This window comes from Petaurus breviceps, unplaced genomic scaffold (assembly GCF_028583685.1).
Source record: "Petaurus breviceps papuanus isolate PSGF00001 unplaced genomic scaffold, PetGlider_PUasm1.0 98, whole genome shotgun sequence".
NCBI classification, from domain to species: domain Eukaryota; kingdom Metazoa; phylum Chordata; class Mammalia; order Diprotodontia; family Petauridae; genus Petaurus; species Petaurus breviceps.
Genome location: NW_027187460.1, coordinates 31501489 through 31528794, shown reverse-complemented (window position 1 = coordinate 31528794; position 27306 = coordinate 31501489). Strand labels below are relative to the sequence as shown.

The 27306-nt window shown below is 42.5% G+C and overlaps 1 protein-coding gene across 11 annotated transcripts in view; it reads left to right on the top strand.

The window, feature by feature from the left end:
• Positions 1-27306, top strand: part of ZHX2 (zinc fingers and homeoboxes 2) — a 225903-nt gene that overhangs the window by 52506 nt on the left and 146091 nt on the right. For 9 of the 11 annotated variants that reach the window (XM_069081265.1, XM_069081269.1, XM_069081266.1 and 6 more), the window contains one exon: positions 2723-2768. The gene's annotated coding sequence lies outside the window, so the exon portion shown is untranslated. Of the gene's footprint in view, positions 1-2722; positions 2769-8654; positions 9069-27306 lie in introns of those variants that run through there. The other 2 variants (XM_069081270.1, XM_069081268.1) reach the window with 2 other exon arrangements.

Here is a 27306-nt window from a genome sequence, read left to right as displayed (position 1 = left end):
ACTCATCTTTGTGATTTCAAGTCTGGCCTCAGACACTTAGTAGCTGTGTGACCTTGGGCAAGTCACTTAATCCTGTTTGCCTCAGTTTCCTCATCTGTCAAATGAGCTGGAGAAGGAAATGACAAACCACTCCAGTATGTCTACCAAAAAGAAAATATCTCAAATGGGATCACAGAGAATTAGATTTGAGTGAAAAAGATTGAACAACTGAACATGTGCCAGGCACTATACTAGAGCTTTACAAATTTTATCTCATTACAACAATCCTAGAAGGTGGGTAATGCTGTTACCTCCATTTTTCATTTGAAGAAATTGAAGCAGACAGAAGTTAAGTGACATCCCCAGGGTAACTTAGTAATTACCTGAGGCCAAATTTGAACTCGATCTTCCTAAATACAGGCCCAGCTCTATCCACTGGGCCACCTAGTTGCCTCCAAACCTTGAAGAGATAAGTAGTATGTCTATTATTGTCTCCCAGTTTTACAAATAGTAAATTGAAGATTATAAGAGTGAAGTGATTTGTGAGGTACTAGGTCAAGGACTTGAATCCAAATCTTCTAATTTTAAGTCAACTATATATGCATGCCTATTTATAATTTTATATTTATAATATATTTAAATGGTATGTGTACATCATAAAATTTATGCTCTGTGTTGCTGCATGGTACAGTGGAGATAACCCTGAACTTGGAGTCACAGTACCCAACTTCAAATCCCAACTCTGCCATTTACTGCCTTTGTGACCTTGAGCAAGTTACTTAACAGTCTTGACTGACTCCTCTATCAAAAGGAAGCAGAACTGGACTCTGCTTGGCTCCTGAGGACTCTTCCATCTCTTTAGCCATTATGGTCTGATATAAAGTAATTTAGAACTGATACTTTCCCACCTCTCCACTTTTCCTTTTTTCCTGGGATCTGGATTTGAGTTTTGGCAGTAAAGCTCACTAACTAGTTGGGCAAGTCCTTTAATTCTCTCTGTACCTGCAGAAGGGGGAGACAGATAATCCTTGCCCTATCTGCCTCACCAAGTTGTGAGCAAAGAAAACACTTGGTAAACTTGAAAGCCCTTTTGGAATGAGTTCTCATTATTATTCCTGGGTCCAATTCACCCAGCAATGGGGCATCGGGTTACAGATCTCAAGGCTTTCTTTGCGGAGGGAAGACTAGCAACTTTTTTTGCCCTTTTTCTTAATATATGCTAATCAAAGCTGAGAGTCTGCAGAAAATATCTGTTTGCAAAAGGCCCCACTGCTGTTGCCTTGGCTTCCCTCTCTCTCCCAGTTCTCACGTCTGCCTCTGGGTGACTATTAATCCAGCAATTGGAGCTTGGGGGACGTGGTAGTGGGGGAAGGGAGAGGGTAACAGAGGTCTGGCTTGTATGCATAGAAAGTATTGGGATGGAAACAGTTGAAAAACATTTGGCAAAAATAAGGGGTGATCTAATGTTTAATAGTAGTAATACATTTTAAAAATTTCGATTATTATTCAAATCTTGGGTTAAAAAAAAAAAAGTTCTTCTCTCAGACCTCCCTCTCCCAAGTGGTCTTCCATGGTTGATGTATTCTGTTCACCTCCCTGTCTCAGAACCCCCACTGAGAGAGCAGAATGCTCAGCCGCCCCGTCATGTGCTTTGTATGCTCCTGGATGTGTGCAATTGAGCCTACTGAGGCCATAATTTACTGATTTGCTAGGGTCCTGGTAGGCCTCTTTTAGGAACCGAATACCTCCACATTAACCCTGTAGACTCTGGCAAGTAGGTCCATATTTATAATCTGTTAAAAAGCTCGCTTCTTAGATACCCTAAAAATAATAATGGATAGGGAGTCTGAGGACCTATGTTCAAATCCTGCCTCGGCCATTCCCCTGCCCATATGATCTTATAATTTTAATTTCATCTGTCTTCATCTGTAAAGTGACAGGGTTGGACTTAGGTGGACCTCTAAAGGCCCTGCTAGTTCTAAAACTAATGAATAAATGAATATTCATATGGCACTTTTAAGATTTACAAAGCTATTTCATACTTTATCTCATTTGGTCCCCATAACAATGCTAAAAGATAAATATTAAAGGTATTATCTCCCTCATTTTACAGATGAGAATACTGAGGTTTTTAGAAGGGTGGCCACTTGCCCATGGTCACACAATTAGTGTATCTTGGAAGCAAGTTTTAAGCCCTGGTCTCTATTGACCCCAAAGCCAAGGCTGTTCCCACTGTAGGACATATCAGAATGTAGGTGGTCAACTCCAAAACTTAAATAGTACATCAGTCAATCATCAAGCATTTATTAAATCCCTCCTGTATGCCATACATAAAGTGAACATTCCCTAATCTTAAGGAGCTTACATGTTGTAATATGTACATATATATTACATATATAAACATTTATACAGAATGAATAAAAGTTAAATGCAGGATTGCCCAGGAGGGAGGACTGTGGCAGTAGGGGAGAATTGGGAAAAGCTCCTAAGAGAAGGTGGTATTTGAGTTTCATCTTGAAAAAAGAGAGATTCTGTGAGACAGGTGAATCAGGAGTGTGTATTTTAGGCCTGGGGAATGGGCAGTGCAAAGATACTCAGGCAGAATTACCATCCCTTCCATTCCCAGCTCCAGGTTATTGTCACCTAAAGGGCTTCAGTTTGACATTAAATAAGCTAGGGAGGGGGGTTGGAAGAGAAGGGAGCTGGCAGAGAAGTAATTAATATACTTTTTTCTGATTAATAGGAAAAGATTTTACCGAACGCTGTGAGTGAAAGGGGAAACTCTTCAGGTAAGAAAATTGTTACTTTTTCAATTTATTTAAAAAAAAAAAAGGTTTTAATCTCTCCAAACATAGAAGCCAAGGAAATTTCTAATGTTATGGAATGGCTTTAGAGGGGCTGCCTCAGGTTATCCTGGCCCAAATTCCGCTGTTCCTGTCTTTCCAAAGTTCCTAATTCATATTCTCACTTCTCTTCCACAGTATGATTACCCAAAAGCCTCCTCCCTCTAGCCTTTAAACCAAAAGATTTCTCAGTCCATTCATGTCTCTCCCAGAGCCAAGACAGAGACACCATCTCCTTCTCAGTAAATCCTAGCACGTTTCTCATAGTGTGCAGAGGATAATGAGTTTGGATGGCAGTTCGAAATAAATAAATGAGAGCCCCCGACCATAAGAAACTATCCATCATGTGCACCCATGAAAGGGAACCTTGGATAAACTTGCAAAGGTCTTAAAATTTTAAAAGGAGATTCTGAATTCTGAAAAGGGGGTGTGATTAATTCTGCTGGGACCCATGAAGCCTTGTTTGCTTTCCCTCCTGCTGATATCACTGCTCCAGATTGCTGCCTGGCTCTCCAGCCCTGGGCTCTCGTTTTCCTGGCTGAGGCCCTAGAGACGTGGGGGGGGGGGGGGGAAAGGGGAGGGGGGTGGGGGGAGGGGGGGGGGGAGGCTGGCCAATTGTGTGATTGTAAAAATGCCCGGGGAAGAGCAGAACAGCCTCCCAAAAAGGTTGATGCCTGGTCTTTTGCTAGTACTCAGCTACCTTTCACAGATGCTTGTCAGTTTGGACCAAAAGGCATGTGGCTTCTGCTGGGTGCTTTGGCAGTCCAGTGCATGGGGTTTTTTGGTCATTGTTGTCATTGTTTTGGACAGGGGGTGTCGGAGGATTTTTGAAGTGGCTATTCTTCTCTTCCCACCACCCTCCTACTCCTTCCTAACTTCAGTTTCTGGTTCTCTTGAGTTCAATGCTGAAAATCTGGCACACCCCAAATTTGAGGGGAGGGGTGATGTTGGAAGATAGTAGGGAGGGGAGCAGGCAGCCAACAAAAGTTACTGCATTGCTGTCACTGTCCCCCCACCCCCAAGGAAGTGAAGGGCCTGTAACTTAGCTAACATCACCCTGGGGAGACAGTTCTGAGATTGGCCAAATCTGAAGTGTAAAGAGACAAATGATAGAAATTGAATTGCAGTCATTTTCAGTCTCAATTTTAGGAGTGGAATTGTAGTATCGTTCTTTTTTTTTTTTTTTGTCATTTTGGAGGGGAGAATGCAGGGCAGTTGAGGTTAAGTGACTTGCCCAAGGTCACACAGCCAGTAAGTGTTAAGTGTCTGAGGTTGGATTTGAACTCAGGTCCTTCCAGCTCTGTGCCTGTGCTCTATTCATTTCGATACCTAGCTGCCCCTTAGGAATTGTAGTATCATAGAATCTCAAGGATCCTGGAAATAATAAGCACCCTATACTCGGAGCTTAAGGGACCTCAGACAACACATTCTAATTCTCCCATTTTACAGATGAGGAAATGGAGACCCAGAGAGGTTAAGTCACTTGCCCAGGGGTGCACAGCATTATTCTCTCTCCATAACCTTCCAACCAAGGCAAGGAGAGGAACTCTTTAAAATATCACCATTTTCTTCTGGGAAGTGCCACAGAGTGCTTGCTGTGAGATTGCTGTTATGCTAACAGTAATAGCCTGCTTTTAGCACTGTGGTCTTTGCGCAGTGCTTTGAAGGTATGTTGTAGGTGAATTCCAGTATAGGCAGGCCCTGCATATCCTCTACCTTGAGAAGAGTATTACCCTGACCTCCTAGGGGTCCCCCGGGAGTGTCCTAGGCAGGCAGAACCTAGCCCTGGCCCTGAGGCAAGTGAGGCCCTTGTTTTCCTGGTGGCTGGATGCCTGCCTGACTGCCTGCACTTCTCAGAGCTGCATCAGATTAAAAGCTCTGAGCTGCATTCTGACCAAACCAAAGCTTTCTTTGTGAGTCACACCCTCCCCCCTTCACCTCACTCTGAGTGAGTTTATTGGAGGGGGAAGGGTAGCAGAGTGACCAAGGCCCAGGAGTTACACCTTAGCCTTGAGGATTAGGGGTCGGGGAGTAGTCCACACATGGACTTAGTGGTTCAGTGTTAGTTTGTAAAAGGGCCCACTGGGGTGCTCCATGGGGAGAATATTAATAGTGCCCTCCTAAGGTTGGTCTTCCCATAAAAACCTTGCTTTCTGGATTAGGCCCCAGAACTTGCTTTGGTGATTCAGATGCTGAATTTTCCTCTTATCTTACCAGCTGACTTAACTCTTATTTACTGACCAACAGCTCCTATGACCCTAGAAACAAGAGTATTGATAATTCAATCTTTCTTTGGTTCATAGTCCTAGATTTAAAGTTAGAAGGGACCTTAGAAGTCATGTAGTCTAACCTCCCGATTTTACAGGAAACTGAGGACCCAAGAAATTAAGTGATTTGCCCAGGGTCATACAGCTAGTAAGTGATAAGGGAAGGATTTGCACTCAGGTCTCCTGAGTCAAGGGTGGGTAGGTGGTACAGTGGATAGAATACCAGGCCTAGAGTCAAGAAGACCTGAGTTCAAAGCCAGTCTCAGACACTTACTAGCTTTGTGACCTTGGGCAAGTCACTTAACCTTGTTTGCCTCAGTTTCTCATCTGTAAAATGAGCTGGAGAAGGAGATGGCAGCAAACTGCTCCAGTATCTTTGCCAAGAAAACCCCAAATGGGGTCACAAAGAGTCGGACATGACTGAATGCATCCTAAACGAATGCCAACATTTTTTTCCCCATATAGAATATTTTAAGATTTATAAAATGTGCAAAAAACTTCTCAATATTACCTTCACATAACATCATAAGAGGAAACCCTCTTTTATTTATTTCTTATTTACATGTATGGAAGAATCTAAGGCAAAGAAAGCTGATACAACATGGGCCCACATAAGAGTCCTGGATTTGGACTCTTTAGACCTCATCATTATTCTGTACATACAGAGTGTCTCCCTAAATAGAGTGTAAACTCTCTGAGGGCAGGCACTCACTGTGTCTCCAAACCCTATCACTGGTGCCTTGCAGTGCTAAACACTTAACTTAATGGCTGCTAATCACTGAATGACTGATTCTTAACACCTTTCTCAGTGCCTTGCAAAAAATAGCCATTTTGTTAGTGTTTGAGAAGTGGATGAAGGGTTTTGGAGTCCTGAGAATAGCACCGGACCTGAAGTCTAGAAACCTAGGTTGGAATTATGTCTTTTACACCAACTAACTGTATGACCATGGACAAGTTACTTCAGTTCTGGCCTCTAACTGAGATCCCCTCCAGGAGCACCCAGCCTTTTCCAGCACTTCTTAAACTTTTTCCACTCAAGACCCCTTCAGCACTTTTAAGAAGTTTAGACCATCTCACCTTTCAGGTGAGCCTCAGACAGGACTATTTCCTGTGCTTTTGTTTTTTCCCCTGATTCATACTTTACCGGTGTTCTCCATCACTGGTCCATGCTACCCTTCACATTTATTCAGCTGAAGCTTCTTGGTACAGTGGTCAGTGGGAGCGAGAGGGTAGATGACACCCCAGGTGTTCTTTTTCTGCAGACCAAGAAGGTTTGGGAAACCCTACTTCCGTGACTGCCATGGTAGGTGGAAGGAACCATGATAGGTTTCAACATAGCAGCCTAGAATGTTTCTTCTTCCTTTATGTGACTAATTTGCTGAGTGGAACTTGGACAGTAGGATGAAGGAAGGACAAAATCTAACAGTTTGGGTCTGTTGTATGGAGTGTGTTAGTAAATATCAAAGGATATTACTATATCCAGAACAGGAAGCAATGAACCAAGAAAGCCAGCATGGCATTATCAAGAACAGTTCTTAGACTAATTTTCTCTCTTTGACAGAGTTTGTAAGTCTTGTGTGAATGTAGGTTTGAATTTAGTTAAGACTAAAGACTTTAGCTAAGCATTTGACAGAGGTTTCCCTGTTCTTGTGGACAGGAAAGGGAGATAATAGGCTAGATAAGAGTATAGATTTATAACTAGTTGAATGATTGAACCCAAAGTATAGTTACTAATCAGTATTTGGGGAAAGATGTGATAAGCTGGAGTCTGCCCAAAGGAGGGGGGCAGGATGCTGACAAGGGCCTGAAGCATATGTGATTTAAGGATTGGCTGAAGAAACTAGATATATTGAACCTGGAGAAGAGAGGACTTGGGGAAGTGAGGGCTTATGAAGCAATGTCCTGTAGAAGAAACTTGTTCTATCAGGACTCAAGTTTATATTCTGTGGAGAATATAAAAACTTCCTGACAGCAGGACTGTCATATAGAGAAAGGACTGCTTGGCTGCTTCAGGTGGTAGCGGGTCCCATCTCATTGGAAAGTTTCAAATAGAGACTGGATGACCATTGGATGACCACGGGTGTTCTAAAGGGATTCCTATTCAGGTACAGGTTGTATTCCATGGCCACTGGGATCCTGGCTAACCCAGGTTCTGTCAATGTCTCGTTTCAGTTTCTTAGCTGGAATCTATCCACTCTCTTCCTTCCTACTATGATTCAATTCATGATAAGTATGCAAATCTAAGTGCTTTGTATGTCTTGGGGGGAGCTGGGGAGTGGAAGACCTAAGGTGCTTATCTTGAGGCTTGGGGGTAGTAAGGCAAGGAAGCCTTCCTGGAGGAGGTGACAGTTGAGTTGGCTAGGTAGGAAATGAAGGGAGAGGGGAAGGGAGGACTTTTCAGTCACAGGAAAGAACATAAGCAAGAAATCTACTGCAAATATTCTCCATGTAAGATCCTGGCTCTAGGGCCAGAAGGGATTTCATAGACAATTTAGTGCCCTTGTTTTGCAGATAAGGAAACCGAGGCCCAGGGGGAACTCCCACTTTGGAAAATCTCTTTGGGGCCTCTGGAGGTGTCATTTGTGGTCTGAGAGCACTGAGATTGAGTAGGATGTAAGTCCTGGTCTTTCTGATTCCAGAATGCCCCAGCCCTTTTTGTGCTCCATACACCCTGCTGCCTCTCCTATGGAGGGCATGTTAAGCAGCAAACACTTGTTGGATAAATGAATGAATGCATGCAATGAATAGAGATTTGATTCAACCTCAAATTAATTGATGCTCAGATATGAATTTGAGTGGGGGAGAACCAAGGTTCCCTTGTGGTGCTTGAGACAGCATTTAGTTCATCTAACCCCTCTGTGAGGCAGACATTCCCACCCCCCCATACCATTATTATTGCCACTATGCAGATAGGAGAAACTGAGGCAAAAAGCTTGGATCTGTCTTCTGCCAGGTACAGAATGGCAAGAATTAGGTTTCTCCTCAGATTTCAGTGATTTCTAGTATTACCTTTCATTTTCTTTCTTTTCACCTCAATTATCCTCCAGGGCCAGAAGGAGTTAATAAGCAACCCCAAGTGCATAACTTACTACCAGAGAAGGAACTTAGGCTCAGAGAATAGAGCTCATTATTCCCCCGGGTGTGTGACTGGGAGGGTGGCTGTACCTTTTCTCGGGTAATGCTGCCCAGGGGACCACAAAGGAACATTTGAATCTCATGGCGTTGGGCCCCCTTTTCTTCACTGGGGGGGAAAAATAGACCATTATTCTTGACGTGCCCAGTGCCCAATAGCCCCTGATTGTCAACTTCAGCAGAAAAGGAGACCCCCCCCCCCCAGTTCCAGGAGGATTTCCTAGTGGCAGTTCTGAAACATATTAGCATATTTTGCATTAAAAAAGAACCTAGAAAATGAATTAAATGAATGGCCCATGGTGCTTCAGAAAGGGTCCTCCTGAACGGCCGATAATTGTCCGGGTTTTGAAATTCCCAGTTAACGCCTGAAATTTATGAAGCACTTGCAGCAGCCTGCCTTAATCAGGAGACATTGTAATAGCGTGTGCATATTTTAAGGACCATGATATCCTGTTACCGTCTGAGCGATACCTGGAGACTTGCTCAAGAGAACCCTGCCCTAGTTTTTGTAGCAAAGCTTGCAGTTCGTTTTCTGCCCTGAGTACGTGATTCCAGCTGAGATTTTTTTTTTCCATTTTACTTTCAAAACCCTCTTTCATGAGAGGAACAGGGTGGGAGGGCTGGGGGAGGGGCTTCTCAACAATCAATTAAGGCCCAGTGTAAGACAGGAGTCAAAATACAATGTACATCAGCCCTGCATTCAACAGCTCTTCTGTTAAAGTAGACGGTGAGCTGAGATCAGATCCTTGAATGGAGTCTCAGTTGATAATGGAGTTGGAGCCTGGGCCGTGTTCTTCAAGGCGGCAGTGCCCAGACCTCCTTGGAGGAAGTGGGATCTGTCAGCAGGGTGAGTGTCTCTGCAGTGGTGGCAGCCGAGGCCCAGGACAGCATCTGGGGGATGCAGGGGTGCATGAGGCTGGAGATTGGAAGGGCAGGACTGAGCCCATGCTGAGGGGACCGCCTTGCAGTGAGCTGCCTGCACAAACCAAGGAGAAGGGAGATGCTTTGTTTGAGCTGGTGGCCTAAAAAAAAAAAAGAATGTGGGCAAATGAGCACTGAAAGCCTGATAAAGCTGGCCCGCCACCATAGCTGGAGGTTCCAGGTGGGGTTAGGGTTTTCTGATTTCTTGCTAAGAGCCACCCAAAATGAAAGTCAGCAGGAGCCTTCTCACGGTCTCATTCAAAAAATGTCCCGTCCACCACCCCCCTTCTCCAGTTAACATGATCTGAGTCTGCACAGATATAAATAAAAATGACAGAACTGCTAAATAAAGATAGATCCCCTGGGTGAGCCCTGATGGAACTGAAAGTACCCAGGAGACAGCAGGAATGATTGACAGAAGTAGCTGGTGCTTCCTTCCCTCCCCCCACCTGCTGTCTCCTGTGACCCATTGCTTGCAATGGTTCTGACTCAACCCTATAGCTATAGCGAGAATGATTTTAAGCGGGGCACAGGAAATACTATCAAATGAAGGTACAAAGAGCCCCCCTCACAGGCCACCCCACCCTTAGATCTGACCTGGTGAAATTCGGGCCTTATGTGGTATAAATGGGTCAATATGTCAGGAGAAGAGGGGAAATAGAGGGGAGCTCAGCTCACTATCACTCAGAAATGGGGGCTAAGGGAAAAACCCTCTCCCTGATTCATTGTGGATCAGAAGAGCATCTCCAGCCAGGCTGGGGATGGAAGAACTGAACAGTCTTTAGATGTGGAGGAATTTTTGTTCAGCATTGACAAAGAAGGAAAGCAGGAAAATGAGAGGGTGCTAGCTTTTGCAAGTCTTTCCTGATTCTCTCCTGCCCTTCCCAAATTACCTTTATTTTTTTATATCCTGTATGTTGTTTCCCCCATTGGAATGTAAACTTTTTGAGGGCAGGTACTATTTTATTTGCCTCTGTATTCTTAGTACATGGCATGGTACTTGGAACATAGGTGCTAAATAAATGCTTGTTGACTGACTGGAGAAATAGGTAAACCCTATGGGTAGGTTGAGAGTGACTGAATCTGGATTGGGAATAGTGTTGTAGGATGTGGGTAGTTGCTATATACAAGTCAAAAGAATGGGTTCTTCGAGTCAAAGAAACTGAGTCATTTGCCGAGGGCCCAGAACAAAGGAAAATCTGGTTTTGGACTTTGGTGAGTAGACTCTAGGGGAGGGCTGGGGAACCTGTGGCCTCAAGGCCACATGTGGCTCTCCAGGTCCTTAGGTGTGGCCTTTCAGAGGCTGCAGGTGGCCTCGAGGTCGCTGGTTCCCCACTCCTGCTCTAAGGACATGGGCTGAGTCCTTGGCTTACATGATGGCAAGACCTGAACTCAGAGTGAAAAGGCCCCTCCATCTCTGGGGACCTAGGGAGTTGACAGAGAATACTCCGCTTCGGCCTGGGTTGGAAGAAAGGGGAATGAACAGTGGTTGCAGTGTTTGGGGCTAGAGCTGGAGCCAGTGACTGGAAGAATCTTTTTTTTTTAAACCTGTGTCTGATTGAGTGCCAGAAGATCATTTATGCAGATCCCACCTGGCTATGGGTAACCTGTAGCTTGAGATGCCCTCGTATCATGGGGTAAAGATGACGTTTTGTTGCATGGCTGTGCACTGTGAATGGGTTTGTGCCTTAGTGAACTGGGTGAGGGAGAAGGGCCACCCACAAAGAGAAAAGGAAGAGACCAGGGATCCCAGAGGCACAAGCCTGTGAAGAAGAAATTACCCCCTCCCCTGGCTTCTTTAATCTCATCCTCAGGAGTGACTCTACAGCTGGGAAGCCTGCTGTCTCTGAAGGCAGCCTGTTTCATCACAGATTCTACCCTGTCTTCATAGGGACAGCATGGATAGAATGATTGTCCTTGGAGTTAGGAAGACCAGGGTTTGAATCTGACCTCTGACACTTACTAGCACTGGGGATGGGCAGGGCTGGGGAACCTGTGGCCTCGAGGCCACATGTGGCTCTCCAGGTCCTTAAGTGTGGCCCTCCAAAGGCATGATATCATTGGTATAGGGAATTCCCAGATGAGGAACTGCCAATACAGATCTGCAAGCTCCAGTCCTATAGTTACCTAGGACACTGGGATGTTAAGTAACAGTAGTTAACATTTCTGCATCTCTTCAAGGTTTACTTTACTTTACAAATATTGTCTCATTTGATCCTCACAAAAACCTTGGGGGTGGGTATTATTATTAATTATTACTCACATTTTACAGGTGAGGAAACTGAGGCAGGAAGAAGTTAAGTGACTTGCCCAGGATCAAAAAACTAGTAAGTGTCTGAGGTCAGATTTGAATTCAGGTCTTCCTGGCTCTAGGTCCACTGAACCACCTGGCTGCCTCATAGGTGACCTGCCCAAGGCCTCACAGCCAGTGTGTATACTTCAATGACAGGACTTGAACCCAGGCCTTCCTGACTATGAGGCTCGACCCACTATACCACACTGCCTCTCACAGGTCCTAGGAATCCTGGGCAAATCACTTAATGATTTCAAGCTTCAGTTTTCTCATCTGTAAAATGGAGATGATGTCAAGAACACTAGTACCTGCCTTCCAGGGTTGTGAGGAGGATCAAATGAGATGGTGTGTGTTAAGTGATTTGTGTCTCTTAAATAGCTCTATATAAATGAAAGCCTCTGGCTTTTGTTGTCATTGTTGTCACGTACCTTTTCCTTTTTTCTCTGGACTGATCTGGAAATCAAAAGAGATCACATAAAGGATCAAGGCTATACAAATACAGAATTAGGAGGAAATTCAATCTGGATCCTGTCAAGTAGGATCCCCCAGGGTCCTAGTGGGGTAACCTTGTGATGCATATTTTATTTATGTCTTTATAGATCCACAGCCTACTTAAGATAGTGACTTTTTGAAAGAAGAAAGAAAAGAAAGAGAAGTTCATTAAAATATTGATTGGCCAGTAGTTATATTGCAGACTTTTGGAACCGGAAGGGACCTTAGAAGTCAGCCGATCCAGGGCTGGACAGATTTCATTTGGATCTAGGAGCCAGGCCCCAAATTGAGGAGCCAGTTGGAATTTTTGAAGGCTCCAAGGCAATGACAACCAAGCCACTGGTTCCCAGCTTCAGTCACTGAGGATCTATGGAAGCATCCTGAGTGATGGATCCTCTGGAAAAGTGGAGGGAGGGAACTAAGACCGCTTGGCTAGAGTAGGGCACTCCCTTGGCCTTCCCCTCCCTTGAGGGGAAGTCGTGCTGACCAGCAGCATCAGAACCCAGGACACTTGGCTTTAAGAGCAGGACTCAGAGGCCCTGGCTTCAAATCCTTTCCTTTCTGCGTGGCCTTGGGCCTCTCTAAGCCTCAGTGTCCTATTTTATAAAATTAGGGGTTGCACCAGATGCCTGTGTGAAATATAGATCATCTTCCAACTCTAAATTTTCATTTGGCATTTAAAGTTCTTCAATAACCCCTTCCTACATTTCCTGTTTTCTTACACTTTACTCCCCCCTGAGAATTCTGGTCCAGCCATACTGGCTTCTTTGCTGCTGTTGCTGTTCAGTCGTGTCTGACTCCTTGTAACCCCATTTGGGGTTTTCTTGGCAAAGTTACTGGAGTGGTTTACCATTTCCTTCTCCAGCTTATTTTGCAGATGAGGAAACTGAGGCAAACAAGGTTAAGTGACTTGCCCAAGGTCTAGTAACTATCAGAGACTGGATCTGAATTCAGATCTTCCTGAGTCCAGGCTCTGTCCACTCTACCACCTAGCTGCCCTCCTTTACCATTTCTCAAATACCACCCTTCCTCCATGCCTTTGTCCTGGCTGTCTCCCATGCCTGGAATGTATTCCCTCACTCATCATCTCCACTTCTTAGAATACTTGGCTGCTTTTTTGAAGAATCACTTCAAATACCACCTGTTTTAGGAAGCTTTAAAAAAACATCTCCAAAGATGGTCTGAGTACAATCAGCTAATTAGTAACAGAACTTGGAACCAGAACCTAGTCTCCTGACTCTTCTGTACAGGGTGCTGTCTTCTTTGGGTATATGGCCTGGCCTCCTGATGTTTACATTGTATTTCAGGATAGGTAAAAATAATGAGGACAGTCACAGAACAAAAGGCAAGGTGTGCAAAATAATCAGATAAAAACAATTTAAAATAAGGAAGGGTTATAGAATCATAAGGGATCAGAGGAGAATTCATCAGGAAGAGGAGGTGAATTGTGAATCAGGTTTTAAGAGGCAAGGTGACCAAGGATGGGCTGGAGAGAGAGGAAGAACATTCAGCTAAAGGAGGTCAATGCTAACCTCACATTGTCATGGACAAGGCCCTGTACTAGATCCTGAGGGAATGAGAGGGGCAGAGACATGGAGAAATCTCTGAGTGGGTGTCTCCTGAATCCCATTCTGTCTGCCAAGGACCTTGGCCCTCACGGAGTACAACCCCACCATCTTACAAATGAGGAAACGGGGACCCAGGGGAATTTGTAGAGTGAGGAGAGCAGAGGGCCAAGGACTCAACCCACATTTCTAAAAGGAAATACATCATATTGAAGCCTTTCATTTTTATATCAGTCATTTCTGCCCCTTCCCTTGCCCCGCTCCGTTGAACCCTCCCCTATAATAAAGAAAAACCATTATGCAAAAATACTCAGCAACTGCCTCTGACCGTGTATACTACGTCCTGCCCTAAGCTGTCCCCTGCGCCTCTGCGGAAAGAGGTGTACTTTCAGGATCTTCTCTCTCCTGTCGTCATTGATTTCCCAGCGACTCTGATTTCATTTTCCTTTTACTGATCTTTTCATTTACATTGTTGAAATCTGCTTTATCTTGTTCTTTTCATTCTCTTATAGAGATCTTTGTAGTTTTCCCAGAATTTCTCCTTCATAGGGTCATTGATAAATCTAGAGCCAGTAGGGACTTTAGAGGCCATCTAGCCCAGGGAGGTTATGACTTGCCCAGGGTCACACAGGTAGTGAAGGTGGGGTTTGAATGCAGAGTAAGTATTCTTTCCACTGTATGTGTCTATGTTATTACATTCAAGAAACTACAGTTTTCTAAATTTTTGAATTTAGGGTTTCTTAACCTGGGGTATGAGACCTTTTTTAAAAAAAAAAAACATTTTGATTAATGTTTTTCAGTATAATTAGTTTTGTTTGTAATCCTATATATTTTACTTTATACATTTAAAAACATTATTCTGAGAACTTGCCCATAGACTTTTATCAGACTGCCAGAAGGGTCTGTTACTTTAAAAAAAATTTTTAAGACGCCTCACTCAAATGGACAGGCATATACTTCGTCTATAATTCTTTATCACAAAGAGTGCTCTAAGCCCACATTTAAAACATAAGAAAACTTGACAAAGAAAGGTTTAGTACTTTAAGCTCTACAAAGCATTTTACATGTGTTATCTCATTGAATCCTCATGCTTACCCCAGGTGTCCTAATCTATATCTTGCCACTGGACCCCGATAGCTCCAGAGGAGAAAGTGAGGCCAGTGACTTGGCACAGCCCTCCCTCACATAAATCCAGTTCACTTGCATGTCTTGACATCATCTTCCTGATGTCATGGTCCTCTTTGAGAACAAAGGACAAACAGCAACCACAACAACAAACCCCATAAAGTAGGTGCTATTCTTATTGCCACTTTGCAGATGAGGAAACAGAGATGTGAAGTGGTTTGCCCAGGGTCGCACAGCTATTAAGCATTAGAGATAGGATGTGAACTCAGATCTTTCTTACAGAGTCTGACACTCAATCCCACCCAGCTCCCTAATTTGGGAAGCCCTCCTGGAAGAGGAAAATTTAGTAGATTCATGAGAAATAAAATCCCAGAGATCCCCATAACCCAAATGGGGATGTGACTTCTAGCCCACCTTGGAAGCTTATTGGTGGCATGGAAAGTTACTTAATGGGATAGTTCTGTTTGTAAACCAAAGAGCTAGAAAGCCTCTAGGAAAGAAGCAGAGCCAATCCTTTGTGGTTTTCTTGGGAAACTCTGTACTTGGTATGCATTAGGTGGTCAGAACTGGTCCCAGTGAATTTTAGCTAAGTTAATTTTGCAAATTCACGTTTGTTGTTCGTGTGTTTCTGAGAAGAGAGGGAGATAGATGAGGACTGAGGAGTGGGGTGGAAAATGCATTTAAGAAATTCTATATAATTGCACATGTATAACCTATATCTGATTACTTACTGTCTGGGTGGGGAGGGCAGGGGAGGGAAGGAGGGAGGAAAAGATGTTGGAACTCAAAATTTTAAATAAAAATGTTTAAAAATTATAAAAGAAATTCTACCTTGTTAGAACCTTCTTCCCTGCCCCCCCCCCCATGCTGCCAAGTAAACAGCTTAATTTCCATCTCTGCTGGAGATGCAGGATGCACCATTCACACTTGCTAACAGATAATGTCTCTTGTCTTTGTCAGTCCATAATAGTCTTCTGTAGAGTTGAAGTTTGGAAAAAGGTAATTGACTGCCTCACCTTGGGGAAGATGAAAACACCTGGAGACAGTTTCCTTTCAGATTGAGCCCCTCCCAGATCCCCATCCACCAAGATCCAATAGATAACCCCAGGGCCCCTGTCCAAAGCTAAATGGATTTGGAGGAGAGGAGCCATCGATTAACCTTGTGTCCAGGATACTTATTTCTCATTTTCCAAATGCTCTGAGATGGAGGAAAGCAAAGGGGACATGCTCCAATAAATAGAAAACCTGTAGGTTGCTATTATCCACAAATCCAACTAACCTTCAGCACAATAGGCTGGAGTCAGAATGACAGAATCCAGGCACACCAGGAGTGATACTGCTAGGAAGCCTTAAAGTGATACCGTAGCAAACCTTCCATCTCACTGACGACAAATATTTTCCAGTTTGTCCGTATCTCCCTCTGTCACAAAGAGTCGCTTAATATTGCATTGTGTGGGTACAAGGTTTCATTCCTCTATTTCCTTCTTATTAAAAGAAAGCAACATTTTGGACTCATGGATAGAGCTGGAATGAACCTCAGAGGCCATATAGTACAATCATCACATTTTATAGATTTGGAAACTGAGGACACTTTTAAAGGACTTGCCCCAAATCCCACCATTTATAAGCCAGACCTCAGAAAAGAGGCAGCATTCTCTCCATTTTGGCCAAATCTGTGTTCAGATCCTATCTCAAATACTGTGCACCCCTGGACAAGTTCTTCAACTCCTCTGAATCTCAGTTTCCCCATCTGTAATATGAGGAAGAATTGTACTTGGTGACCTCTAAGGGCACTCCAGCCCTAGATCTGTGAGCCTATGATTGTCCTATTGGGGTGTTAGGATTAATCACAATTAAGGGAGGGTTGCTTTTAAGTTATTCTGAGAGCAGCATGGGTATAAAAACACTATTTCAGCCCAGTCTCCTTGGTAATAGGAGGTGATCGTAATAATAGATAGCCTCTAAGGGTCCCTTACACCTCTAACATCCTATGAATCTATGGTTCTCAGCATCAAGGACAGCTACAACTAAATTCCTACTCTGTGATCTGAGAACGTTTTTTTTTTAATCTGTGTCTTTTTGGACCCCAAGCCTGGAAGGCCAATCCAGAGAAGTATGATTTTTTTTTTTTTAGTTTACTTTAAATTCTTAGAGTTGTTAGTTATAATTTGCTGAAGAAGACTTTTTAAAGGAGAGCCAGCCACCTAATCATAGGCATATTAACCCAAATAAACTCATTAAAAAAAATTGTGTTCTGACCTAAATTCTTCCAGCCAGAGATTTGGGTGGTGGGATTATTTTTGGGGTTTTTTTTTGGTTTTTTAGCTGTACGGAGTGGGGAGGATAAGGGCTTTTACCCCTATCCCTTCAGGAATATGAGTTTTGCTATTTTGTAAGCAGACCTAAAAGATCAGAGACTTCATGGCAAGCAGCTAGATAACAATGAATAAACCTGAGTTCAAATCCCACCTCAGACATTTACTAGCTGGACAAATCATTATGCTAATAACTGATTTATGTAGTACTTTGCAAATATTAAATTATTTGATAAAAGTTGCTATTATTACCATAACCATTTTATAGGCAGGTGACTTGTCTAAGATCACATAGCTAGTGAGAGGCTATGGCTGGATTTGAACTCCAGTCTTCCTAAGTACAGCCTATGACATCCTAACTTTCAGATGAATTGAATTTAAGTGAGGCAGAGCTATGCAAAGTCATCAGCCTCACTTTCTCCTCTGGACTCAGTGGAGTCCTTTTGTAAGATATAGGTCAGAATGTCTGGTCATTGCCCAGGGTATAGTGAGAGATGTTTTTTTTAAGCTAAGGTCTTACTCAGGTCTCAGTTTGTCTGAGGTAAAATCCATTCTAGGTTAGATTTAACTTAGCTTAACCTATATCTCAGTTTCTCCATCTGGAAAATGGAGTTATCACCTCAAAATGGTATTATCACCACATACCCTCTCAAGGTTGTTGTGAGAATAAAATACTTGTAAAGCAATTTGCAAACCTTAATTAAATATAAATGCTAGTTATTAATATTATTATAGTATATGTAAGAGCAAACTTTCATGATCATCCAGGTCAACCCTATGTTTTAACAAGAGAGAAAAACCCCTAGCTGCCCTTGGCTGTGTAGACCTTATAATAAATACAGATTTGGGGTCAGTATCTAAAAGACCTTTCTTAACAGGCCTTTCCAGAAACTAGGCATAGACCAACATCTTACACCATGTACTAAGATAAAGTCAAAATGAGTACACAATTTAGACATGAAGGGTGATACTGTAAACAGGGAGAGCAAGGAATAGTTTACCTATCAGATCTATGGAGAAGGGAAGAATTTATGACCCCAGACAAGAGATAGAGAACATTATAAAATGCAAAATGGATAATTTTGATTACATTAAATTAAAAAGATTTTGCACAAACAAAGCCAATGCAACTAAGATTAGAAGGGAAGCAGAAAGCTGGGGAAAAAAAAATTTTTTTAAAGCAATCAGGGTTAAGTAACTTGCTCAAGGTTACACAGCCAGTTATTTCTGGGTGTGGTGCTAAGTATCTGAGCCCGGATTTGATCCCCAGGTCATCCTGATACTGGAACCAGAGCTCTTACTCTCTGAGCCACCTGGCCGCCCCTGAGCAATTGGAGTTAAGTAACTTGCTCAAGGTTACACGGCCAGGTGTTTCTGGGTGGGTGCTAAGTGTCTGAGCCCAGATTCGATCCCCAGGTCATCCCTACACTGGAGCTGGTGCTCTTACTTGCTGTGCTACCTGGCCGCCCCTGGGAAATAATTTTTACAGCAAGTGTCTGATAAAGTCCTCATTTCCAAAAGATATAGAGAACTGAGACAAATTTATAAGATTACAAGTCATTCCCCAATTGATAAATGTTCAAAGGATATGAACAGGCAATTTTCAGATGAAGAAATTAAAGCCATCTATAGTCGTGTGAAAAAATGCTCTACATCACTATTGATTAGAGAAATGCAAATTAAAACAGTTCTGAGGTGCCACATCATGCCTGTCAGATTAACTAACATGACAGAACAGAAGAATAATAACTATTGGAGAAGATGTGGGAAAATTGGAACACTAATGTATTGTTGGTGGAGCTGTGGGCTGATCCAACCATTCTGGAGAGTAATTTGGAACTGTGCCCAAAGGGCTATAAAACTGTGCATACCCTTTGACCCAGCAATACCCCTTCTAGGTCTATATCCCAAAGAGATCATAAAAAAGGGAAAATGACCCACATGTACAAAAATATTTATAGCAGCTCTTTTTGTGGTGGCCAAGAATTAGAAACTGAGGGGATGCCCATCAATTGGGCAATGACTGAACAAGTTATAGTATATGAATGTAATGAAATACTATTGTTCCATAAGAAATGATGAACAGGTAGACCAGAAAAAACTGGAAAAACTTACATGAACTGGTGCTAAGTGAAATGAGCAGAACCGGGAGAACACTGTACACGGTAGCAGCAACATTGTACGATGACCAACTTCTCAGCAATGCAGTGATTTGAAACAATTCCAAGATTCATAATGGAAAATGCTATCCACATCCAGAGAAAAAACTGTGGAGTCTGAATGCAGATAGAAGCATATGATTTTCTCTCTCTCTCTTTTTTTTTCCTTTTTTGAGGTTTTCTCCTTTGATTCTAATTTTTCTTTCTTACAACATAATTAATATGGAAATGTGTTTAATGTGATTGTACATGTATAGCCTATATCAGATTGTATAGTGTCTTGGAGAGAGGATGGGAAAGGAGGGGAAGAAAATTTAAAACTCAAAATTTTATAAAAGTAAATGTTGAAAATGAAAAATAAATACTAAAAAAAAAACCAATTAGGCCTTTCTAAAATTTGAATGGGTAGCCCTCTGAGGCAGTAAGTCTCACCCCCATTTTTCTTTTCAAAAATAACTACATTTGAACCAGAGACCAGGACTCTGTCCCTGGGCGAGTTAACCCATTCAGCTTGGGACTTTGCCTGGCCCAGTGAGTGAATGAGTAACAATTACCTTAACTTAATGATACCTAACTGGTTCTAGACCATGCTTCATATTCATCATTCTAAACATCTCACCACCCCACTCTCACCCTCCTTTGTCTAAAGGAGTATTCCTCCCCTCCTTGGCTATCTCCTCTTTCCACTTAATTTGGGAATAGTAATCAAATTAACACTACCATTGTTTCTGGAAAGAGTACCCCCATGACTCTACCATTCTTGTGATTCCCCAGACCAAAGCTCCTTTCCTTTGCTACTACTCCCCTATGTGTGTTACTTCCACCTACTAGCATGTAAGCTTTTTGTTGACAGAAACTGTCTCACTTTAGTCTTCGTATCTCCAATGTCTACCACCAGACTTGGTACATGGTAGTAATTTAACAAATGCTACTTCATTCACTCATCTATCCATTCATTCATTCATTCATTCATCATTGGAGGTCTTCAAGCAGTGGTAGATGGTAGTGTTGAGTCATTTCAATCATGTCCAACTCTTCATGACCCCATTTTTTGGGTTTTCTTGGCAAAGATACTGGAGTAATTTTCCATTCTTTCTCCAGCCTATTTTACAAATGAGGAAACTAAGGCAAACAGGGTTAAGTGACTTGCCTACACAGCTATTAAGTGTCTGAGGCCAGATTTGAACTCAGAGAGATGAGTGAGTCTTCCTGACTCTAGGCTTGGCACTCTATCCACTGTGCCACCCAGCTGCCCATGGCAAGGTATAGGGGATGTTGTAAAAGGCATAGGGTAGTAGATTTGACTAGGTGACCTTTAAATTCCCATCTAATTCCAAGACTATTTTTAAAGCAAGGTAAAAAGTCTTTAATGGTTCATTTTAAAAATCAATATTAATAGCACTAATAAGTTCTTTTTTCATCTTAAAATGCTATGAGATTCTCTATGTTCATGAAAAGCCATGACTAATTTGTTAATACAATTTGTGAACAGATGATTTAGAACTCTTCCAAGGACTTTATGAATTAGCTAGGCCAACCTTTTAATTTTCTTTTTAAAAAATTAACATCATATTGATAACTTGAAAAAAAAACATTTTTCACTTAGCAGTGCCACCATCCCATAAAACCTCCCTTAAAACAAAGAAATTCATTTAGGCAAAATTAAAAGGGTATCATTTCTGACTGTGTATACCTTTTTTCTTCCCCCACTACATATGTACACACCACCCCTTGTATTGTCCTTCATCTGGAGTTGAGGTCCCTTTACTGAATTCTGATGTCACTTTTCACTATGTTATTTGATCATTTTGTAAATTGTTCTCTTGGCTTTGTTTACTTTACTCGTGATTTCATTTTTCCCAAGGAACTCAGAGTTCTTCCCACTTCCTGATAAAGTGGTTGAGAAGGATGGAGGGAGAAATTTCCTTGCTTAGAAGGTGCTCCTTGCCAAGGCCACTGTAATTCAGTGGTGGATTGAAGATCTGCCTCCTCCCATCCGTCATTAAAATTTCCAGCTTGTCAAACTTGGATGTCATCTGGTTTTCCTTTTGACATTTCTCCACTTGGGAAGCAATTTTCCTATTTCAGAGTGAATGACTTTGATCACTGCAGACTTTTCCTGGGTCAGTTTTGTTCTCATTCTCTCTTCCTTTCCCCTGGACTTTTCAAGTTGATTAGAGATCCCAGTTGAGACATAGTGTCCCAGTGAGGCATGGTTGGCAAAGGAAAGAGACATACCACTCCTGAGTGAAGAGCACCCATGGTGAGAAGTCAGATCATCAGAGTTGCAGGGACTTGAAGCATCATTCAGGAGAGGAAACAATCAGAGAGGGAAAAGAAATGTAAATATTCTTCAACAGCAAAAATTTCTAACCCATTCTTCCCATGCAGAGGAAGAAGTCTTTGGGGATTCAGGCAAACACTGCCTTAAAAGGCATGAAGTGTGGGCCTTCTCTACAGTCTCCCTCCTCTTTCTTTCTCATCTCTCCCTGTCACAGAAGCAGAAAGTCTTATGCTGGTAACATCTTCCTCCCACATAAAAATCCAGTGATCTGTTTTCTTCACTATACATACAGAAGGATACTGCCCATGGATTTGGGATTCTCAAGGGTCAGGGAGTAGAAAGGGGTACCTTACAAGAGGATTATTTATTTAAACCCCGTACATTCGATATAATCTTTCCCCAAACTAGTTTTGTTCATAGGAAAGTGAGATGCCATGGGAAAAGAGAGAGTGGGTAATCAGGCAACTACTGTTACTAGTATTATTCAGTCAGGCAATAGTAAACAAGCATTTATTAAGCTTCTACTATATACAAAGTATTGTGCTAAGCACAGGGGCCACCAAAAAAGACCCAAAAAATAGTTCCTGTCCTCAAGGAGCTTACACTCTAATGAAGGAGATAGTATGTAAATAACTAAGTACATACATGATATAAACAGAGTAGATGGAAGATCATCTAAGAAGAAAGGAAATGGGGGGAGGAGAGAGGAAATGGACAGAGGGGTTGTTGAAACAGGCGCTCAAAGGAAGTGTGATTTGAGTTGAACCTTGAAGGAAGCCAGGAGGCAGGGTGAGAAGAGAGCATTCAGTGGGTAAGGGAGAAAGAGAATTCAGAACTCAATTTAAAAAAATTGATTGTTTGAAATAAATGAGTGATAAATTTATTTTTAAAAAGAGAGAGGGTGGGAAGAGAGAGCATCCTGGAGTAAAGAGGCATAGATTGAGTGAAAACAGGGATATGAGGAATGGCAGGAAGGCCAGTGTCACTATCATAGATGAGAGGGGAATAAAGTGTAAGAAGATGAGGCAATAGGAAGGGGCCAGATTGTGGAGATCTAAGAGGTGAGGGGGCCGAGCATTCCAGTCCTGGGGGACTGAGGGTGCCAAAGTCTGGAGTTCGAGTGTCATTTTGGAAGAACTGTAAATAGGCCAGTGTAGTTGGATGGCAGAGTGCTCATTTCTTCAGGAGTCAGCTTAGTTCATCTATGCCACCCAATATAGTTATCTCCCTTGTGAAATACCTCTGGGTATAAATTGTTTGAATCTTGGTTCTGACTCTTGGTAACTGTTGGCCCACAGATAGATAGACTCTTTGAGCCCCAATTTCCTTATCTGTAAAATGACCATAGAACCTCACCACCTGTTGAAGGGGAAGGGCTTTGTCAACCTTAAGGCATTACAGAGATGTAAGTTCTTATTGTTATAGTATCTTGTTTTAAATTATAATGTCTTGTTTTTATTTGTCTTTCATTTGTCTGTCCATTAAAATCGATAACTCCTTGAAGATGTGGACCAAATTCTTATACGTCTTTTGTGTGATTTTAGTCAAGCCATTTCAACTTTCTGGGACTCAGTTTCCTTGTCTGTCAAAAGAGGGGGGTGTATTAGATAGTAGAAAGTAAGGAGTAGTGGACAGGGTTACTGGATGTGGAATTGTGAAGACCTGAATTCAAAGCTTCCTCAGACACTTCCTAGCTGCATGACTCAGAGTAAGAAGTCATTTGAACTCTCTTAGTCTCTGTTTCTTTATCTATAAAATGAGAGAGTTGGACTCACTGGCCTTTAAGGTCCCTTTCATTTCTAAAACAATGGTGCTACTCCTTTTGGGACTTAGCAGTTTATTAGAAATACATCAGATCCTTGATAAGAATGGTAACTGATATTTATATAATTCTTTTTTATATTTTATTTTTTTTTTTACTTTTTGGAGGGCAATTGGGATTACATGACTTGTCCAAGGTTGCAGGCTAGTTTTTTTGTGTTAATTAAGTGTCTGAGGACGGATTTGAACTCAGGTCCCTCCTGACTCCAGGGCCGGTGCTCTACTCACTTTGCTGCCACCTAGCTGCCCCTTTTATGTAATTCTTTATGGACATTAGGTATCTTCCCCATTTTATAGATGAGGGGGAAAAAAGTTTAGGTGACTTAACCAGCCAGGAATTTTTTTTTAATGTTCTAAGTTATTCCTATTTTAATTTTTTTAATTTTCTAATTGAAAAATTTAACATTCTCTTCTTATTTTGAATTCCAAATTTTCTTTCTCTTCAACCCCTCCCCCACCCAATGAGAAGGCAAGCAATATGATATCCATTATACATTTGAAGTCATGCAAAGCATATTTTCCTATTTGCCTTGCTGCAAAAAAAGAAAGTGGAAAAAAATACGCTTCAGAAGTCAATAGTATTTTTCATCACGAGTCCTTTGGAATTGTTGTGGATCACTGTATTGATAAGAGTAGCTAATTCTTTCACAGTTGATCACCATTCTAATATTGCTGTTGCTGTGTGCAGTGGTCTTCTGGTTCTGTTCATTTCACTTAGCATCAGCTCACAGGGATACAGAACTAGTTGAACTATTGGTGGGTCAAAGTGTATGTACGATTTGATAGCAATTTGGGCATAGTTCCAAAGCTAAACCATTTCTGTGGTGGTATTTGAACTTGGACTTCACTTAGTCCCAAGTCCAGTGCCACATCTGTGATCCCCAATGCCTCCCATTCAGTCTAGCCCCCTCACTTTACAGATGAGAAAACTGAGTCCCAGAAAGGTGAATAAGGTCACTCAGAAGAAGTGTAGCGTGTAGTTCATATCCTCAAGGAGTTACCACTCTTATTGGAGAGACTTCAAAACACCAGATGTCAACATATTCATATTCTGAGTTAGTTTCTCTGCCCCCCAAGACCAGCTAGCTCCCACTCCTCCTCAGTACTGGCCTGAATTGACATGATTGAGGAGGACATGGTGTCCATTAGTCTTCTTGACCAGGATGTCCTCAGATAACCCCCATCTTGTCCAGGATCTACCATATCTAAGACTGTTAAGGCATGAATGCCTCGAGGGCATTAGACGGCTTAGATAGCCTGCTGCCTGGTGGTGGCTGGAATGGGACCATGGGAGCCCAGAGTCAGACACTTTTGGTCTAATCTCCAGGATGATGGTTGGCCTGAGAGTCTAGCAGAGCCCCCAGTGGGACATGGCAGTCACCATGCCTCTCCATGGACCAGAAAGTCATGCCTGAGATCAGAGAAGGACTGAAGAGACCAGAGACTTAGATTCTGTGCCTGCCTTCTCACTGCTGCTTATTCAATAAACTACCTGTTTTTAAGCAAGTCATTTGATTTCACTTGCTTCATCTGTAAAATGGGGATAAGAATCCACTACTTGAGGTCACAGGGCTAGAACAGCTAGGCCCTTCCAGCTATAAGATCTGTGATTGAGCTAGGAGTGGGCATTTTCCAGCTTTGTAATCTGACCCCCCTGGCCACCAGTTTTAAAAATAACTCGATCACTGATCACATGGGTAAAAGGAGGGGAAGCAGGACCTTACCTGGCAGGCAGGCTGGACCTATTGGTTTGTAGAAACCAGAGAAGGCTCCTGGGGAGAATGAGTCAGGAGAACACAGATGGCCACATTTTACACTCTAGAACACCTAATGTTTTACGGTGTTATACATGTAGTGTTATACCAACACAGCTGGCAACATGATGCAGTGAATGGAGCTCTGGGCCTGAACTCAGGAAGACTTGAGTTCAGATCCAGCCATTTACCACCTGTGTGACCCTGGGCAAGTCACTTCACTTCTGCCTGCCTGAATACAAAAATGAAGATAATAATAGTCCCTGCCCTCCCAGGGTTATTGTGAGGATCAAGTCAATAATATATGTAAAGCCCTTCACAATCCTTAAAGCACTATATTGGTGTTAGCTATCATCATCATCATTGTTATTTTTATGTTATACCTTCGACACTAACTCTGAGACCTCAGGCAGATTACTTTCACTTGGCCTCAGTTTCCTCATCTGGAAAATGGGAAGGTCAGACACAATGATCTCTAAGGTCTCTTGTTACCTGACATCTGTGAGCCTACTACCTTGCTTTGTGTAATAAGCAAGTTCTTGAAAAGATGCATGTATTGATTTCTACAGCAACAGAAACTGGAGACTGAAGTTGGGAGTCAAAGGGTGGCCTTTGTTGTTGTTCATCCGTGTCCGGCTCTTTGTCAACCCCATTTAGGATTTTCTTGGCCAAGATACTGGAGCGGTTTGCCATTTCCTTCTACAGTTCATTTTACAGATAAGGAAACTGAGGTAAACAGGGTTAAGGGACTCATCCAGAGTCATATAGTAACGTAGTAAGTAATATAATCATATAGTAAATGTCTGAGGCCAGGTTTGAACTCAAGAAGATGAGTCCTCTTGGCTCCAGGCCTGGCGTTCTACCCACTTTGCCACCTATCTGCAAACAAGGGGTGGTCAGAAAGGCAGTATTGATGTCCTGCCAGGGCTGAAATATTATTCTCCAGTTCTACCACAGGTAACAAGTCACCCAGCCAAGGAATCCAGCCACCTCATTTCTGCCTCTTTCCCTTTGTCCCTTTAAATCCTCTCTAGCTTATTGTTTCCTTCCCTCTTTCTCTCACCTGTCTCCTTCTCTGACAGGTTCTCCCAGCTCCCGCTCCTTCTTTTCACCTCTCCCTAGCTATTCCCACAGTAAACTTTCACCAAAAGGTCACCCAGTCCAATAGAATGAGGAGAAAGAAGGCCCGAGAGAGGTGGGGGTAGTGGTGGGAATAGAAAAACAGACCTTTGGGAATGTTCAAATATTCTCTCAAACTCTCTGGCTTTTGAGGTCAGAGAACATGCTATCCACCTGATCTAGTCACTGAACGCGTACTCTCTTAGCCAGTAATTATCTCTACCACATCACCTACTGGGATTTCTGTAAAGAATGCTGCTCTGGGCCGTATTTTGCTGCCAAAAAGACAGGTAGATGTTAACCTCAGTTCACTGCATTCATCCTCACAAAAGAAGCAGGATGGGAAATGGGGGGGGGTATAGGGGGGAGTCCTACCTTCTAAATTTTCAGGCACTTTGTAACTTTCCTTTCCCATTTTCCCCTGAACCTTTTGCTTGCTGGCATTTTTTGGGGCCTCTCATTTTTCTTTTAATTATGTACTTAGACCTCAGGTCACCTTTGTCCTTGTATGAGCCTGAATCAAGATGAAACCTGGGGCGAAAAAGTAACCCATGTTTAGAGATGGTATTTAAAAGCAGGCAGGTAGACCACCAAGGTTGGGTCATCTCCCTTCTACCCACCTACTACTTGCAGAGTTTTTTTTTTTCTGACCACTAAAATCTTCTCTACAATCCATGATTTCCCTCCTTAAATTGTATTCTGTATTATTTTGAGTGTTGTTTTATATGTGGTGATCTTGCCTTACACTTCCTAGACTGGCAGCTCTCTGAGGGCAGGTACCATATGATGCAATCATGGAATGTAAGTTGGCTAAAAGGAACCTTAGAGGTGACAGAATTAGAGATTTTTGGTCAAAGATTTAGGGCAGGAAAGCACCTTAAAAGTCATCAAGTTTAGCTCTATCATTTTATCAATGAGGAAACTGAAGCCCAGAGAATCGAATATCTAGTCTAGACCCACCTGAAGTATGAATGCCCTCTGCATCATCTCATGTTGCCACAGTACTAGGCACTTGATCAATCAGTTGGGAGTTCTGACTTTTTTTTTAAATTTTTGAGCAAATATATCATAACTTAAACATTCCAATGAATGTTTTCCTCCTCAGTCATGACTAGGAGGCCATACCTCCACTCTAGAAACACTGCCATTGCCTGAGACATTTGGGTCACTGCTCTCTGGAGCGCTTGGCACATTCTCTCAAGTATCCTGGTGCTTGTAATCATCATCCTCTGAGTCC